Source organism: Pongo pygmaeus, chromosome 4 (genome assembly GCF_028885625.2).
Source record: "Pongo pygmaeus isolate AG05252 chromosome 4, NHGRI_mPonPyg2-v2.0_pri, whole genome shotgun sequence".
Classification (NCBI taxonomy): domain Eukaryota; kingdom Metazoa; phylum Chordata; class Mammalia; order Primates; family Hominidae; genus Pongo; species Pongo pygmaeus.
This window is the reverse complement of record NC_072377.2, coordinates 5170577-5189617: the sequence shown is the minus strand read 5'-3', so window position 1 is coordinate 5189617 and position 19041 is coordinate 5170577. Positions and strand designations below refer to the sequence as shown.

The 19041-nt window shown below is 39.4% G+C and overlaps 1 protein-coding gene across 6 annotated transcripts in view; it reads right to left on the bottom strand.

Moving 5' to 3' along the window:
- Positions 1 to 19041, bottom strand: part of ADAMTS16 (ADAM metallopeptidase with thrombospondin type 1 motif 16) — a 174912-nt gene that overhangs the window by 135423 nt on the left and 20448 nt on the right. The window lies entirely within an intron of this gene.

The following is a 19041-nucleotide window of genomic DNA, read 5'->3' as shown; positions in this document are numbered from 1 at the left end:
GACTCCAGGAATGAGAAAGGGACAGAGGGTGCACAGCATACCAAAGTCAGTTAATTTACACCAAAAGTAATGACAGTGCAAGAAAGAACACGTGCACACTTAAATATTAAATATTCATATTGGTGAGGGGTCTCAGATAAAGTGATAAAAATTGGAATCCTAATAGGGTAATGTGCAAAACTCTGTTAAAACGAATTTGAAAACAAAGCAAATGTAATACTTTCTAGAAAAGGGTAACTTAACAAAATTAATCCAGAGGAAAGCATAAAAATTTTTCTTAGGGAATCAGGAAGGTTTCTCTAAGCAAGATATTAAAGGAAATAGGAAAGCAGTGATTTTATAAAAATACTAAAAATGTCTGTAGGGCAAAACAGACTACAATGTTAAAAATCGTACAGAGAAAAAATCGATTACTTTTTTACCTTTTAGGGTGACAAATATTTTTAAGATCTTGGTAGCACAATTGTTGGTGAGCACGAGGACAAGCAGGCAATCTTACATTCTGGGAAATGTAAACTGAGGCCCCACTCAGGAGGCAGCCCCAGGGCCAGCCCATATATCCGTGCACCACAGACATTATGAGTTAAAGTACACAATTCAACTCCAGGGAGTTAACTTTTGGGAATTCTCGCCAAATATTTCTTGTAAGAATTTCTTCAATATCAGTGAACAGGTGTGAATGTGTATGGCAGCATTGTTTATAATAACAAAACTAAAAATAATAAAAACAAGAAACAATTTAAATAGTTACCAGTAAATTCAGGGTCAATTTTTAAAGTATATTTATATAATTGGAGGTTACATAACCACTAAAAATTAGAGTTATATACTGATGATAATTATAATTAAACTTTTTTTTAGTTTCTGAAGCTGTGGCCCATATTTTCTATATAATACCTATTGATTACTCATCCATAGGTACATTCTGTAAGGTATCAGTGTCCCCTTTTTATGGGTGAGGAAATAGAGATGTAGAATGATTGAGTAATGTTTTCAAGGTCAGCTCGCCAGGAAATATAGTGTAAGGATTAGAACAAAATCAGAGTACTTTCAGAACTTGTAAGTTTAAGGTTTATGCTACAGGGTTTCCAAAAGGTATTGATTTGTTGAAAGTATATAATAGAGTATATAGCATGCTCTCAATTATGTTCATTTTAAAAATTGTGTATCTACACTTAAATAATTTTCTTGGATGACTGAAGAGAAATTGTTGATGTTGGAACAACAACCATCTTCAGGGGGAAAAGCTTCTTCAGGAGGAGAAAGTTGAGTAGGAGGGATGCAAGAAGAAAATTACACTTCCTTTTTATAGCTCTCTGCACTACTCAAGTTCAAGTCCGTGCATCCATTCTTTTAAAATAATGTCAATGGCATTGCTGGATCATTGGATTACAGATGAATTTTAAAAATCCTAATAAATGTTATTACATATTGCTCTAATTTTATAATGCAATCTACTCCTACAGAACATCAGGGTATCATTTAGAGCTCTGCAATACTGAACTATTAGTATTACTATTATGCTGATTTTTTCAGTGATTTTGCAAATCTAGTGCTGCACACTGACTAAGACACTCACTAGGTATTCTCAGCTGCTGACCCACGGCGTCCAATGTCCATTCTAAATTTGCCTCTGATGTGGGGAGCCTGGGTCTGATTCTTACTTGGGAGTTGCAGGGAGAGTTCCCTTGCATTAATGTCCATGTAGTGAAGCCCTGTGTGGGGCTGGGCTGTCCTGGGTGAGTCTGCGCATTTGTACAGTGTGAACTGCAGGCCTGGAGGAGCATTTGCTAGACCTTGAGAAAACGCCAAACACAACTCTCAAGGAAAATAGGGTTTGGGGTGGGAGACATAAAAGAAACAGGAGAGTAGTTTTATCAAATATCGGGAGAGGAAGCATTGGCTGCAGTGTTACCACTGGGGGTGAGAGGAGGCAAGACAAAGGTAAGCTTGGTAGACTATCAGTGAAGCCATCAGCACCACCATGGGGGGTAGACCTCCTGGGGCCCAAATACCACATAGCCATGGGAAAGTGAAATTCTTGGAATTTATGCCCAGGATTGAGGGAGAGGGCAGAGGCAGCCTTTCCTGCAGTGCTATTCATGAATGGTTTCGGAACCTTCTTGGCCTTCTAGAACTCCAGGAATTAAACGAAGACACAACAACACTTTACCTTTTGCAGTTCTACCAGGGAATGCCAAGTGTGAAATAAATTAAGTAATGGTTAAAGCCAATTAGGTTTCAACCTTTTTGCATTTTAACTAACTGAGAAGCGTAAGCAGTCATCAATGTGTTCAACCTTGTATAACGCTACCCAAATAGTTTCTCCGTTACCTAAGGTAACCAGTTTAGGTATTAAACCAAAAAAGAAGAAAAATTCATGCATGGCTTAAAACAATAACAACACTTTTTGATATGCAAACAATTGCTCACTTTTCAAACCACCCCTCAGAAGATGATTGGCTCCTTAAGAACCTAGAATAGACGTGATTCAGCATCTTCCCTGCAGGTTGCAGCGGACCGATAGAAGGGAACGGCCAGGTGAGTTGGACACTGCAGAATTTATCATCCCATTCTCATACTTATTAGCTGTGTCACTTTGGATGATTTACTCAGCCTTTCTGTGCTGCTCTGTCATCCAGGATGCAGATATAAGAACAGCTACTTGTCACGAGTTTGTAAGGCTTAATATACTTAAAGTATATGATCTAGTGAACATTCAAACAAGATTTGCTGAATTAATAAAACGAAGGATGTAAAATATCATAGTTTGCCCTGATGATCCAAAGATCATTGCTTCCCTTCCGATAATTCAGTGAGCCCCTGAGGAATTTTTCACTCTGCAGTTGGAGATCCCTCTGAAGCCCTGAGTGTTGGTGCACCCAGCACCACAATCATCCCAAACACTATTTTGTTTCTGACCTGCTGCTTTGCTTTTTACACTCTTTCTGGTTCCTGGCCTACACACTTGTGATCCAACACAGCTGTTTCAGATTCAGAACCATCTCTCCTTTCCCCTAGGCTCAAGGCTACATTCTGGGTGGCCCAGGCTGAGAGGACCGGATCCCCAGGCAAAGGTGTCCGGCTGCAGTTGGCAGATTTTTGAGTTTTCATTAACCAAGTCGTCAAGCATTATACTTGTTTCATTAATAATTTAGTCTGAGTTACAATATTCAGTATTTAAATAATCTCCAATTTCATTAAATACATAGAACATAGTAACTGATAAGACTGATATTTTGATATCCCTTGATAAACAACAGATAATGAAAAACACAAAAAGTTACTTCATTAGCTTGTTTCATTATTAGTTTGCAAGCTATTCTAAAAGATAAGGTAAATTGCAGAAGATTAATGTTTTCTTCTTATCAGAATGAAGAATATTTGTTTGGAAACTCAAAATGTCTAGAGGAAGCTGCCTGTAGCTCACAGTGACCACTGGAATGTCAGGCAGGTGGATTATTAACCAGGCTTCAGAAAAGGCCAAGTCCTTCAGGCTTTGCAAAGGACAGGCTTTGCTCTCACAGGGTCTGCCTCTCTCACGACCAATTCTGGAAATCATTTTACATTAAAGAAAACTCACCAAACACTTATATTGCCTTCATAAGAAACGAACGAATATGTGTTGTGTTACTGCTGGGAAATGCTAGCTCTGAGCAATGTAAGTAAAGAAAATATTGAAGCTCGGCAGTGGGATGTTTATTGTAGTATATTTGTTGTCATTTGTAATTAAAAGTTGGTAGATTTGTATTAATTGGGATCTGTTGAGATTCATAGAAACTGCTCATTAAAGTTTCATAAATCAAAAAATAAAATAGAAATTTAGAAGAAATGAATAAACGCCCAGTCACTGAGGTTATTTCTACTGCAGTGAGACAGACTCCCAGTGAACCAGTTCTAAGCGTGTCTCAGGTGACGCCATGAGAGCCACCTATCAATAAACACAGTAAAGAAGTAACTGGGCTCATTATAAGAAAGACGCATTTTAATTATCAAGTAATTTCATTTTTACTCTCCTCCATCTTTTCTCCTGAAGTGTCATTTGTTTGGGGAATATTCTATTCATTCTAGGTCTTCTTAGTGATATTTCAGAAACACTAGACAATTTCAACTTTTATCAAACTTTAATCAAAGTGAAACTTTGCTTTTTATTTTCTTATAACCTCAGAGCCAAATATGAATCTACACCAAAAGCCACAGTAATTCTTGTTGTGTGATTATATGTGATATCTTGAAAAAAAATTTGGCTAAAATCTTAAATAAACCAAAAAGCTTCCTTTTTCTCCAAGAAATTTTGTATCAGTTTCTTTTTATTCCTCTCTCCACTATACCTGACTTAGGCACTGGACTCTCTCAACCTTTCTGTCTTCAAGGACAATGGGGCTGATATGCTGGTCACAGGAATCATGCATCATCCTAAACCCAAAGAAGTCCAGGCTTCACAATTTCAGTCATTTGCTCAGCTCTAAACTTGGCCCCTGGTCACTTTCCAGTTGCTTATGTATAGACTCAAACTACCAAGGCTTTGACACTGGACACTCTGACAAAGTTTCTGGTTAAAGCTGAATCTTGTGAGTGACGAGTTATTCCCATCATCATAATCCATCAGAGAGGACTCAGTCCTTGGTTTCTCACAAACCCCAGTTCCTCCTGCAGTGATATCAGCACACATTCATAAAACATGAATACCTGTTGTTTGTGCGTGAGGAGGAGGGGGGCAAGGGTGAGGCAGGGCCGGGCAAAGGAGAAGCAGGACTGGGAAGGAGTTATCTGGAGGTTGACTGGATATAGGCATAGATGGAATTTCTGAGTTCTACCTGGATCTTGTGGCCTGGCTAAACTGGATCAGTGTAATAACAATCCCAGCAGCAGAAGTGTGACTTTGGTGAAGTGCCAACTGTCTACATGCCCCACAAATACAGTCTCAGATGGCCAAAGTGCCTCCCATGGTTTCTGCACAGCTGGGCACACCTGAGTCATCAGCCAATCAGGCTTTGGATGAATTCTATGGCAGCAAGAAGGCTAGAGAAAGCAGAGTGTAATTTAATAGTATAATTTAAGAATGCGCTATGATTATCCTTGGTTATTCCAAATTATCATTGACTGTGGATTTACTCAAAACCATTCCTGTATCTATATGTTCCTTGTTCACTAGGAGAAGCCATGATTTTTTTTTTGTACGTTAAAATCTCATCACTGAAGCCTCAAGAGTACAACACTGAGAACATCCATATTTCTGGCCTTGTTCTTAGAGCATGAAGAGCTCTCATATTTTTAGTATTTAATACTCATTTAATTCACCTGAACATTAATTAAATTTACCAAGATTTCTTGCCAAACTCTACAATCTAATCTTCACAGTGATATAATGTTTGATTAGAGCTTAGATGAAAATGATATTTGTGACTTCCTCCACCCCTGGCTGAAGAAGGAATCGAGTGAAAGGTGATCCTCTGTCAGGGGTAAATACTGCTTACCCAGTTCTTAGGGTTTTCTAAGAAGGGCAGGACCCAGGAGCACAGCACTTCTCAAACCCAAAGTGCAACAAGGAAACATTTCAGTGGGAGAGAGGACGTTCTCACCATTGTCCTTGCCTGTGGTGTCAAGGGGAGGGTCAGGTGGAGGCAGCCAGCTGTGAGTGAGGAACAGCACAAGCCTGCTGAGAAGCAGATATTAAGAAGGCAGAGCCAGATGGCCAAACAGAAGCTTCTACCAAACCTCCTCCTCACAGAAGCACCAAATGGAACAACCATCCACGCAAAAAAGTACCCTCATGAGAACCAAAATTCAGGTAAGCAACCACAGTACGTGGTTTTAACTTCATATTGCTGAAAGAGTCACTTGAGGCTCTGAGGAGGGTAGGAGAGACAGTCTTGATTTGCCAAAGCCACCCCTTCCCCATCTCCTGGCAGTGGCCACATGGCACGGACAGAATCTGTGTGATTGTGGGAGGGAGAGCGCAGCGATCATGGGACTTGGCATTGGAATTCAGTGCTGCCCTATCACAGTGGAAAGCAACACAGGGCAGAACTCAGCCGACATCCACAGACAGAACATTTAGACCAGACCAGGGCAAGCTGGAGGGTCAGAACCATCCCAGTGGACAGAACCCGAGATCCAGTAAGCCTTGCCACTGTGGGCGAAAGTGCTCTGAGGTTCTACATAAACTTGAAAGGCAGTCTAGGCCACAAGAAATGAAATTCCTAAGCAAGTTCTGGTGCTGTGCTGGGCGTACAACCGGTGGACTTGGGAGCATGCAACTTAATGAGACACCAGCCAAGGTGGCCAAGGGAGTGATTGTATCAACCCTCCCCCAGCTTCAGGAAGCACAGCTTGCCACTCTGAGACAGACCCCTTCTCTGTACTTGAGGAGAGGAGAAAAAAGTGTAAAGAGGACTTTGTCTTGCAATTCAGAGACCAGCTCTGCCCCAGTAAGATAGGGTACTAGGTAGAATTCTGAGACCCCCATTCCTGGACCTAGCTCTCCGATGACATTTCTAGACACACACTGGGCTTGAAGGGAACCAGCTGCATTGAAGGGAATGACCCAGTCCTGTCAGGATTCATCACCTGCTGACTAGAGAGGCCTGGGGCCTGGAGTAATCAGCAGTGGTACCCAGGCAGTACTCGATATGGGCCTTGGGTGAGAGTCAGAGATGTGCTAGCTTTATATGTGACCCAGCACATTTCCAGCTGTGATGACTATGGGCAGAGACTTCTTCTGCTTAAGAAAAATAGGGGGAAAAGTAATGGGGACTGTGCCTTGCAGCTTAGGTACCAGCTTGGCCACAGTGAGGCAGAGCACCAAGCAAGCTCTTGGGGTCCCCAATTCCAAGCTTTGGCTCTTGGATGGCATTTCAGGGTCAGCCTTGGGCCAGAGAGAAGCCTACTGCCCTAAAGAGTGAGTCTCAGGCCTGGCAGCATTCACCACACATTGACTGAAGACACCTTGGGCCTTGAATGAGCATTGGAGGCAGCCAGGCAGTACCTATCAAATAAATTTAACAAAGAGATTGAAATAATTAAAAAGAATCAAGAAGAAATTCTGGAGTTGAAAATGCATTTGACATACTGAAGAATGCATCAGAATCTTACTAGCAGAATTCATGAAGCAGAAGAAAGAGTTAATGAGCTTGAAGACAGGCTATTTGACAATACAGTCAGAAGAGACAAAATAAAAGAATAAAAAAGAATGAAGCATGCCTACAAGATCTAGAAAATTGTTTCAAATGGCAAATCTAAGAGTTATTGGCCCTAAAGAGAAGGCAGAGAGAGAGACGGAAAGTTTCTTTAAGGAATAAAACAGAGCACTTCCCAAACCTAAAGAAAAATATCAAAACCCAAGTACAAGAAGGTTATAGAACATCAAACAGATTTAACCCAAAGAAGACTACCTAAAAGCACTTAATAATCCAACTCCCAAAGATCAATGATAAAGAAAAAAAAAATCTTAAAAGCAACAAGAGAAAAGAACAAACAACATACAATGGAGCTTCAATACATCTGGCAGCAGACTTCTCAGTGGAAACCATACAGGCCAGGAAAAAGTGGCACAGCATATTTACAAGGCTGAAGGAAGAAAACTTTAATCCTAGAATAATATATGCAGAGAAAATATCCCTCAAACATGAAGGAGAAATAAAGACTTTTCTGGACAAACAAAAGCTGAGGGATTTAATCAACACCAGACCTGTCATCCAAGAAATTATAAACAGAATTCTTCAATCTGAAAGAAAAGGACATTAGTGAGCAATAGAAAAATCATGTGAAGGTAGAAAACTCACTAGAAATAGGAAATATACAGAAAAATGCAGGATTTTATAATACTGTAATTACATTTGTAAATCACTCATATCTTGAGTAGAAAGACTAAAAGATGAACCATCAAAAATAAGAACTACAGCAACTTTTTGAGACATAAGACTAAGATACAAGTAAAAACAACAAAAACTTAAAATGCAGGAGGGCAAAGTTAAAGCACAGAATTTTTATTAGTTTTCTCTTTACTTGTTTCTTAGTTTATTTATGCAATCCTGATAAGCAGTCATCAGTTAAAAGTAATGAGTTATCCGGTAATCCCAGCACTTTGGGAGGCCGAGGCAGGCAGATCATGAGGTCAGGAGAGCGAGACCATCCTGGCTAACATGATGAAACCCCATCTCTACTAAAAATACAAAAAATTAGCTGGGCGTGGTGGCAGGCGCCTGTAGTCCCAGCTACTCAGGAGGCTGAGGCAGGAGAACGGCGTGTACCCAGGAGGCAGAGCTTGTAGTGAGCCGAGATCGCCCCACTGCACCCGAGCCTGGGGGACAGAGTGAGACTCCATCACAAAAAAAAAAAAAGTAATGAGCCATATTATTTGCAAGCTCATGGTAATCTCAAATTAAAAAAAAGTACAAAAGATACACAAACAGCAAAAAGCAAGAAATTAAAACATACCACAGAGAAAATAACCTTCACTAAAAGGAAGACAAGAAAGAAAGAAAGAAAAGGCCACAAAAAACCCCAGAAAACAAATGACAAAATAACAGGAGTAAGTCCTTACTTAATAACAAAATTGAATGTAAATGGACTAAACTCTCCAGCCAAAAGACATAGAGTGGCAGAATGGATTAAGAAAAAAAAACAAGACCCAATGATCTGTTGTCTACAAGTAATTTCACCTATAGACACACATAGACAAAAAATAAAGGAATAGAAAGAGATATTCCATGCGGATGGAAAAAAAAGGGCTGGAGTCCTAAACTTATATAAGACAAAATAGATTTCAAGACAAAAACTATAAAAAGAGACAAAGAAGGTCATTTTATATTGACAAGAGGGTCAGTTCAGCAAGAGAATACAACAATTGTAAATATATATGCACTCAATATTGTAGCACCCAGATATAAAAAGCAACTTGTTATCAGAGCTAACAGAGAAATAGATCCCAATGAAAAAATAGCTGGAGATTTCAACGCCCATTATCAAGACAGAAAATCACCAGGGACACATTACAAATAATCTGCATTATAGACTAAATGAACCTAATAGATATTTAAAGAACATTTTATCCAATAGTTGCAGAATACACATTCTCCTCCTCAGCACATGGATAATTCTCAAGAACAGACCATATGTTAGGCCACAAAAAAGTCTTAAAAAATTTTAAAAACCCTGAAATTCTATCAAGTATTTTCTCTAACTACAATGAAATAAAACTAGAAATCAGTCACAAGAGGAATTTTGGAAACCATACAAACACATGGAAATTAAATAATATGCTCCTGAATGACCAGTGGGTCAATGAAGAAATTAAGAAGAAAATTAAATTTATTTGAAAAATGATAATAAAAATACACCATACCAAAATTTATGAGATAAGGCAAAAGCGTACTAAAAGAAAAGTTTATAGGTATAACTGCCTACATCATTAAAGTAGAAAAACTTCTAATAAACAACCTAATGGTGCATCTTAAAGAACTAGAAAAGCAAGAGCAAACAAAACCAAAACTTAATAGAAGAGAAATAATAAAGATCAAAGCAGAAATAGATTAAAGTAAAACAAAGAAAACAATAAAAAGATCAACAAAATGAAAAGTTGGTTTTTTGAAAAGTTAAACAAAATTGACGAACCTTTAGCCAGACTAAGAGAAAAGAGAGAAGACCCAAATAAATAAGATTAGAGATTACAAAGGAGACATTACAGAAATACAAAGGATGATTAGAGGCTTCTGTGAACAGCTATATGCTAATTGGAAAGCCTAGAAGAAGTGGATACATTCCTAGACACATACAAACTACCAAAGTTGAATCATGAAGAAATCCAAAATCTGAACAGACCAATAACAAATAATAATATCAAAGCCATGATTAAAAATCTCCTAGGGAAGAAACAGCCAGGATCTGATGGCTTTACTGTTTAATTTTACCAAACATGTAAAGAATTAATACACTCCTACTCAAACTATTCTGAAAAACAGAGGAGGAGGTAATACTTCCAAACTCAGCCTATGAGGTCAGTATTATTCTGATATCAAAACCAGATAAGAACACACCAAAAAAAGGAAACTACAAGCCAATATCCCTGATGAACATTGATGCAAAAATCCTCAACAAAATATTAGCAAACCAAATTCAGCAGGCGAAAAATATTATTCATCATGACCAAGTAGGTTTCTCCCTGGGATGTAAAGATGCTTCAACATAGACAAATCAATCAATGTGATACATCACGTGAACAGAATGAAGGACAAAAACCATATAATCATTTCAACTGATGTTGAAAAAGCATTTGACAAAATTCAACATTCCTTCATGATAACAATCATCAAAACACTAGGTATAGAAGGAACATACCTCAGCACAACAAAAGCCATATATGGCAGACCCACAGCTAGTGTCATACTGAATGGGAAAAAAGCTGAAAGCCTTTCTTCTGTGATATGGAACACAACAAAGATGCTCACTTTTACCACTGTTATCCAAAATAGTACTAGAAGTCCTAACTAGAGCAATCAAACAAGAGAAAGAAAGGGCATTCAAATTAGAAAGAAAGAAGTCAAATTATCCTTCTTTGCCAATAAAATAATCTTAGATTTGAAAAAATCTAAAGATGCCATCAAAAAATTATTAGAATTGATAAACAAAGTCAGTAAAGTTGCAGGAGATAAAATCAGCATACAAAAATCAGTAGCATTTCTATATGCTAACAATGAACAATTTGAAAAAAGAAACCAATAAAGTAAATTCATTTATAATAGCTATAAATAAAACAAAATACCTAGGAATTAACCAAAGAAGTGACAGATCTCTACTATTAAAACATTAGGGAAACTCTCCAGAATGCTAGAAAGGGCAAAGTTTTCTTGAATGTACCCCATAAGTACAGGCAACCAAAGCAAAAATGGACCAGTGGGATACCTGCAAGTTAACCTGCACTGCAAGTTAAAAAGCTTCTGCACAGCAGGGAAAACAGTCAACGAAGTGAAGAGACAACCCACAGAATGGGAGAAAATGTCTGCAAAGTACCCATCTGACAAGAGATTAACAACCAGAATATATAAGGAGCTCAAACAACTCTACAGGAAAACAAATCTAAGAATTTGATTTAGCAATGGGCAAAAGGGCTGGGCGTGGTGGCTCACGCTTGTAATCCCAGCACTTTGGGGGGCTGAGGTGGGCGGATCACCTGAGGTCGGGCGTTTGAGACCAGCCTGACTAACATGGAGAAACCCCATCTCTACTAAAAATACATAATTAGCCGGGTATGATGGCGCATGCCTGTAATCCCAGCTACTCAGGGGGCTGAGGCAGGAGAATCGCTTGAACCCAGGAGGCGGAGGTTTCCACGAGCCAAGATCGCGCCATTGCACTCCAGCCTGGGTGACAGAGTGAGATTCTGTCTCTAAATAAATAAATAAATGGAACTAAAAATAAAATAAAAATGGGCAAAAGATATGAATAGACATTTCTCAAGACAAGACATATAAATGGCAAACAGGTACATGAAAAGGTGCTCAACATCATTAGAGAAATGCAAATCAAAACTACAATGTGATATTACCTCCCTTCAGTAAAATGGCTCTTATCTGAAGAACGGGCAACAAAATGCTGGTGAGGATATGGAGAAAAGGGAATCCTTGTATACTATTGGTGGGAATGTAAATTAGTACACCCACTCTGTAGAACAATTTGGAGATTCCTCAAAAAACTAAAAATAGAGCTACCATAGGATTCAGCAATCCTATTCCTAGGTATATATCAAAAGAAAGAAAATCAGGATATTGAAGAGATATCTGCACTTCCATGTTTATTACAGCACTATTCTCAAAAGCCATGGTTTGGAAGCAATCTAAATGTCCATCAAAAAACAAATGAATAAAGAAAATGACCCAATATTTACAGATGCAGATGAAGTGCCTCAACATTACTTCAGCAGAATCAAATTAGGAGGTGACACACATGTCCAGGGAGTAGACACATCCACTTGTGCTGCCCACTCAAGTCCAGGCAAGAACCCGAGGGCACATGAGCAGACGAGAACAGGAACTCAGTAAGCACCCTCTCAGCAGACACTGGGCGTGGACGACCTGCTTTTCACTCAAAAAGGAGCCATAGAAGAAGTCCGTGAATGGTCTATGAATATGCAGCAAGGGCACCTAGCGAGCAATCGTGTGATTAAATGTTAATGATGAGAATCAATGCTGCAGAAAGGCAAACCAGCCATGTGGAGGAAAATCACTAACAGCTCTGTCAGATGCAACAGAGGAGGACCAGTACACCAAAGGCTCAAGAAAGGTGATGATACAGAAGCCAGCTGAGGCCCACCTAAGAATTCCACAGCGCACATCCAGTTATGAGAGGTCCCAGATACTACAACTAACACGGAAAACAAAATTCCAGGAGACTGAGTGTGCTGGGCAATGAGGAATGAATGTGGGGGTCCTCCTAGGTCCCTCTTTAGCCTTCGCTGGGCATTTAACAAAACTGGAGGGGCCTTCTGTGAGAATTCATAGCAGCTAAGCATGAATGTTTTCCAAAGACCAGTATTTCCTCCTACACTGAAACAAGAAATGTTGCCAGAAGGAGCATAGTAATAATTATTAAATAGAACTTCCATTTACTGAGCCTGTCATCTATGCAAGGAACTGCATTTCATAGGTATTAGTTTATTGGTCTTTGCTGTAGATCTGTGAAGAGGCTGTAGGAACTGATACCTAGAAGGATTAAGCCATCAACCTGAGTTTCCAAGCCAGGAAGTGAGAAATCAAATCCCAAACCATCTAGCCCCCATGCCATAGGATACCCATGCTACGTATCACTACCTCATGAGATCGAGGAAGCGGCACTGCACAGTACTACTGAGAGGAATCCGGGGCTCTGGGTCTATCCCAGATTCAATGTGTTAGGATACTCCCGACCCAGCTTGTTAGCTGCTCCTTGCTAATTAGTAACTACTAGATCAAAAAGAAAAGATTATAATAATTAGTTAATTATAAAGTGGAAAATAAGGGTTCTATCTATAACAAAAATGGTGATAGTTACTTATGGTGCAATTAGAGACATTTAAAGTCCTGAATTTTTTTTTAATTAAAAGTAAAGAAAATAAATAAACTAGGCATTAACTTGAAGACTTTTTAAAAAGTGCAAAGAATGACCACCCACAAACCAGAAAGGAATTGTAAAATAATAATAATAATAGTAATAATGTTTTGGATAAATAAAGATGTAAAAGAGTAAAACATGAGAATATTAAAGGAGTCAAGACAATTCAAGAGCTAATTTTTACACAAAATGGACATGCCTCATAAAAATGTAATGAATGAAAATATTAAAAGGTCAAGAAAATAGATGATATATGACTGAGATTTAAAATAAGTGATGGAACTTTTCTTGGAGATTAAATGTCATCATAGTAAGTATTCTTACTTTACATTAGTGAATTTGTTGTTACATTTGTAGTTATATTTGTTGTGCTTTTCAATTCTATGACATCTTTCAGGCCAACATACTAAAAGGATCTAAGTCTATTAGAGGAAGCCTTCCAGATCTGGGCTGTTCAACATAGTAGACATGAGCCACATGTGGCTATGCACATTTAAATTAAAATTAATTAAAATTGGATACAGTTAAAAACTCACTTCTCCAGTTGCTGAATAGCCCCATATGGGTATTCACATTTAAGTTCAAATAAATTAAAATCAAATGAAATTTAACATTGAGGCCTTCAACTCCTCAATTGCCACATGTGGCAGGTGGCTATTACACTGAACAGCACAGATATTTGTATCCCAGGGCAAAGCACTAGTGGAGAGCAAGGCTCTGGAACCCTGGGTAATTAACACATCTTTGAAAGCTTACTTAAAACTAATTTGCTAGACAAAGGAGAAGTGGCTACAATATTTCTCTATAAGTAGCACACATAGCCCAGTTAGGGGCAATCTTAGAAATCACACTCACTAGCAACCTTCTAAAACTGTCCCAGTTAAAATATTTAGAACACGCCAATTTAGACTGATTAATCAATAAGACTGCTTTGGTTGACACAAAAACATCTGAACTAAGAACAACCAAAACTTAGATTCTGAGATCCTGTACCTGTACATTCTGAAGACACAAAGAGAAATATTGAAGCAAATGATCTATCAGTCAAAGGACTGAATATATTCCTGGGACCTAAGATACCTCATGTCACCTTTAGACATGAATCTCATTCCATACTGTGGAACAAATTCAGTCTCTCTTATTCAGGAAGCGTAGTGTTTTTGTTCAGTCATTCAGTCACTATTCATGAACTGCCTGTTATGAGACAGGTACTCTACTACACAATCCAGACACAACAATGGATAAACTAGGCAAATATCCTTATCCTCATGAAGCTTGGGTTCCAATGTGGGTGGGGGAACTGATAATCAACAGTAGTCATCATAAAACGTGAAGCATAAGAACTTGAAAGGTAATGAGCATTACAAAAAAAGAAGACAAGAAATAAACAATTCTGGATGAAAAGGGACATCAGAGTGCAGGAAAAAGGGTTTGACTTTTACACAGGGTCATCAGGTAGGGTCATCATTACATAGGGTTATTATTTCAGTGACAGCTTTGATGAAGCGAGAAGCTGGCCGTGAGCATACGGGAGGGAAGGCCGTGGGCCCAGCAGAGGGAAGAGATGCCGTAAGGACCTGCAGCTCCACGTGGCAGCCACTGACATGTGTGTTCTTTGCAAAATATCCACATATGATACTTTCACCAATTAATAATAATAGTTCAGCAGGGCCTTATTTTCCAACTGGAAACACTGTCTCGGAAATTATCTTTTAGCACATCCTATGGAAGGGACAGCTCAAAGTTTTGGGATTTTCTGTGCTATCTGAGACATCGCCATCTTCTTCCTCAGAGAGCTACACTTGTCATCTGGCTAGTATCACTCTGGAACCCCTTATAATTTTTTTCTCTACTGCTTTATAAACCAGATCACCCTCTACTTACAACTTTGCAGCATTGTCTCTGGGAATACAGCCCAGGACCCCCACGGGAAGCCTTCCCAGGAGCCTGCACCCCCTGGCCAGTGTTAGTTTCGCCAGGCTCTCTGGGGGCTCAAGACCCTCCAGATCGTGCCACTGCACTCCAGCCTGGGCGACAGAGCGAGACTCTGTCTCAAAAAAAAGGGGAAAAAAAAAAAAAAGAAAAGAAAATAGAACAAAGCTGAAGCCCTGGAGGGTGACCAGGACACGGTGAGCCCAGGGCTGGCAGGCTCCTACTCCAGCCACTTCCTCCACACCGTGGTGCTTCCTTGGTGCCCAGGGCGTTGTGCTGTTGTCATTCAGAGAGAGTGCCCTTGGAAGAGAATCAGTCTAACAGTGCAGCACAAAGACTCAGAAGGCTGACTGAAGGGCTAGATTCCTCACAAAAGAACCCAGAGGCAACTAAGAAAGCTGAGAGACTGCAGCCAGTTCCAGGAAGGTGGCATGTGCCAAACACGCTCCCCTTGACTTATGCAGAACACAGCAAGATTGTGGACAAGAATCATTGTTTCCCTTTCAGCAACGTCACTTTAAAGGCAGGTACGATTTGAGACCAGTTGTTTCCTGCCTCGTCCACACTGCCACTGCACAGGGCAGCCCGAAATGGAAGGTCAGAGATATTTTCACTTGTGGGTTCCCAGCTGTGGGCATACAACAGGAACTAAATATATCTGTGCTGAAAACAGGACTGATAGGTTGAGGGTTACCTATGGAGTTTGCCGCCTTCTGCATATCCACCCATGATTTTCAGAACTCTTGTCTGAGAATCATCTCAGAAGATCTTCCTTCCCCAAATATTCTGCCTCAGCTGGTGTGGGTGGGGTGAGATAAAGGACATGTTTAGTAAGATTCACAAACTCAACACTGGGATACACCATGTGGGTCACAAAGGCCTAGGTCCTGTTCACCCTGTGTTCTGTTTGTTGTGTTTGATTTTCTCCTCAGCCCCACAGTCAGGGAGCAGGACACGGCCTCTGCAGGAAAGCACGGTGTTGTGGGGTGTCCACCACGTATCCAAAGGACTGCTAGGACACAATCTGACTTTATGTGGAGTTTGTTATCACTGACACTTCCTTACTCTCAAGCAAGTTGACCTTAGACACAAAAATTTTCTGATGGCAAATAGATAAATATCGAAAGCAATACTGAGTACAACAACCATCCATCAAGTTCACTGGCACAGACTGAAGACATGGCCTCATCATGGCTTTTGCACTGTAGGGCCTGAGGATGATAATTTGTACCAATACTCACATTCTACATGACTTCCCTTACACATGTAACACCCCAGGCCATTACCTTAAACATCTGTTGCTGTGGCTACCAAATTTGACCATTCATAAATTCCAGCCCCAGTTGTATGTATGACTGCATATACTCTCATACATGTCAGAATCCTGTGGGGATTAGAAAAGTTATGACTGATCTTTCAGGATGCTAGCTCAAATGGTATAATCATTAGATGATGTGGTAACTACAATTCAGATGAGATTTGGGTGACGACACAGCAAAACCATAGTGGGCAGTGAAGTTATTTATGCTCAGGTTACCCAATAAAATAATTTAGCAAAACAAAAGGTTTCTAAAAAGAACTTTCTGAAATCACTATATAGCAGTGTATATGCCTGTCATTCATTGACAAGGATGGTTCCTGGCAAGTTACATATTTTTCTCCACAAAATAAGTAAATAAATAAATAAATACAAATGCCCCAATACCTATTCTCTCAGCAATTTGCAGGTGAGACCCTCACCCTTTTTGGTCAGGCAGTGGTGGCTGTTACCACAAAGCTCCCTGAAGTCACCTTCCTGTCAATTCTCCAGGAGCATTTTTGGCTTGGCCATATTAAATGGAAATAACGCTGTTGGAACTATTGCTGTTATGTCCACAATAAAAGCAGAATTCCAGATAGCTGTGAATCAAGCTGAACTAAGGAGACCATCCACTCTCTAGGACTGGAAATCTCTGTAGGCTTCTTTCAACTAGTTTTTGATTTAAAAATGTATGTGTTTCTCTGTCTGTCTACCTTATTCTCTCTCTTCCTCTCTCTCTCTCTTTCTCTCTCTCTCTCTTTTTTTCTCTCTCTCTGGTCTTTCATCACTCAATCATATAATCATGGGAGCTGATAACCTCCAGAGCTATGAAAGTTAAAGAAGCCCTCCAGAATTCTCTGTAGGAATCCTGGCTTTCTCAGCAAGGTCATGCAGAATTGCAGAGCTGTTCCCTGTGCATGCACCAAAGTGATTAAAAGCACAGACTTTGTAAATCTAAGTTCCTCTTTTCCTGCCAATACCCAATGTTGCCCAAACAATCAATTAGACTCCAAGGATGCTCATGGGAATGTTCCTGGGAGGAGATATGGATGCCTGGTCGAATGCTCAGCCTTTACACTGAGATCCCATAGCCATGGTGTGGTTTCCGGGCTCTCACCCTTGTTAGACATCAACTTTTGACAGGTTAGATAATGAGTCTGATTGGCAGATTTCCCTTAAATAAAATAGGAATAAAAATGTTTCCCATAATGTTAATATAATTAAATGCAATAGTAGTTCCTGTAATGAATCTGCCTAAAATTTTTTTTAAAATGCCTGGCATACAGTAGGTGCTTGTTTCAATATCAATTATTTTCCCGACTTATAATGGGTACATTTTCAGATTTTATTGAAAACTTCAAATTATATCACTGACACATACATTAACATGCATATGTCTATGGTAATAAAGTAGAATTCACCATAGGCTTGCTCCATAACAACCAAACATGGAAATTAGATTACAAGTATGCCTTGGTACTGGGGTACACTAAAGATGAGAAAGCGTTTTTCTCCCAAGCTCTGGTTTGGGAGTTGGAGAAAAGGGATATGTATGTTGAAAAAGAACAGTGAAATAAATAATGCCCTTTGCATAAAACTTTCACAGTCCCTGTCCCCCACCCCAGCCATTATCTAGTTACAGGGAGCAGAAGAACCATTTCTGAAGACCCACATAACTGAAGCAGGTCAAAGCCTAAGAATGTGTCTACTCTTCCTATGATAGAAAATTTATTATTGAATGCCCCAGAAGCTACTCTTCTAGGTAAGGGCTGTGAATGTGGGCTAAAATAATGGTATTAATGTGAAGAGAAAGACAGCGGAAAGGACATGTGAATGGAAGGTGAATTAAGACATTTTGGAAATTTAGCTCATCACGAAAGAAATTATTCACCAGCATCCAACCACACATGGCGGCAACAGCAACCAGACTCTTCTGACACCTCTACGTATCTACTGATATTTTGCCCAACATAATTAACTGTCCATTACACTTATGGACTCTACAGTTTAACCCATATGTGCATTGTATCTAGGACAGCTGTGTTACGTCCCCTTATCCCATGACAGAGCCTGGAGTCAGCCACACCATTGACAAAGGGTGGATGAAAGGCTGAAACTGGAGAAAGAAGTTGGTTGTGGTTGACTTTGAAACCAAGATCAAACAAAAATGACCTCTTGAAAGTCTCCAACTCTAATCCATTTTAAAGTGCAGAAGATGAAGGCGAAATCTAAACTGTGAATAATTGCCAAATAAGAGGATTAATCTGCAAACTGTACAATGGAATGTGATACAATGTCAAAATGTAATTAATATGCTTGGCCTTCATAGTTGGATATGTCTGTTGTATAGAACAGATAACTCTTGATTTTATCATAGTATAGATACTGCCATGTGCATACAAAAACACAGGTAATAAACTAGTGTATATGTAACTGAAAGCTGACACTCAATAATGTGATTACTAAGGTATGGGCTTTTAAGATATTTTTACATTTAAATTGCAATCTGTGAGATTAGCAAATTATTCTAAGATAGTTAACACTTTAAGACAAATGTGCCCAAATCTATGGAACACTGTGTTTTTTGTATACATATAAAGGCACAGGGCTCCCAGGGCACTTGTCCTCTCTAGTGGGACTAAAAGCTGAGTTTGCCAGTTCTCAGCCAATGGTGCACACATGTAACTTAGGCCTGAGGTCAAGTAAAGCTGTTTTCTGGGTTT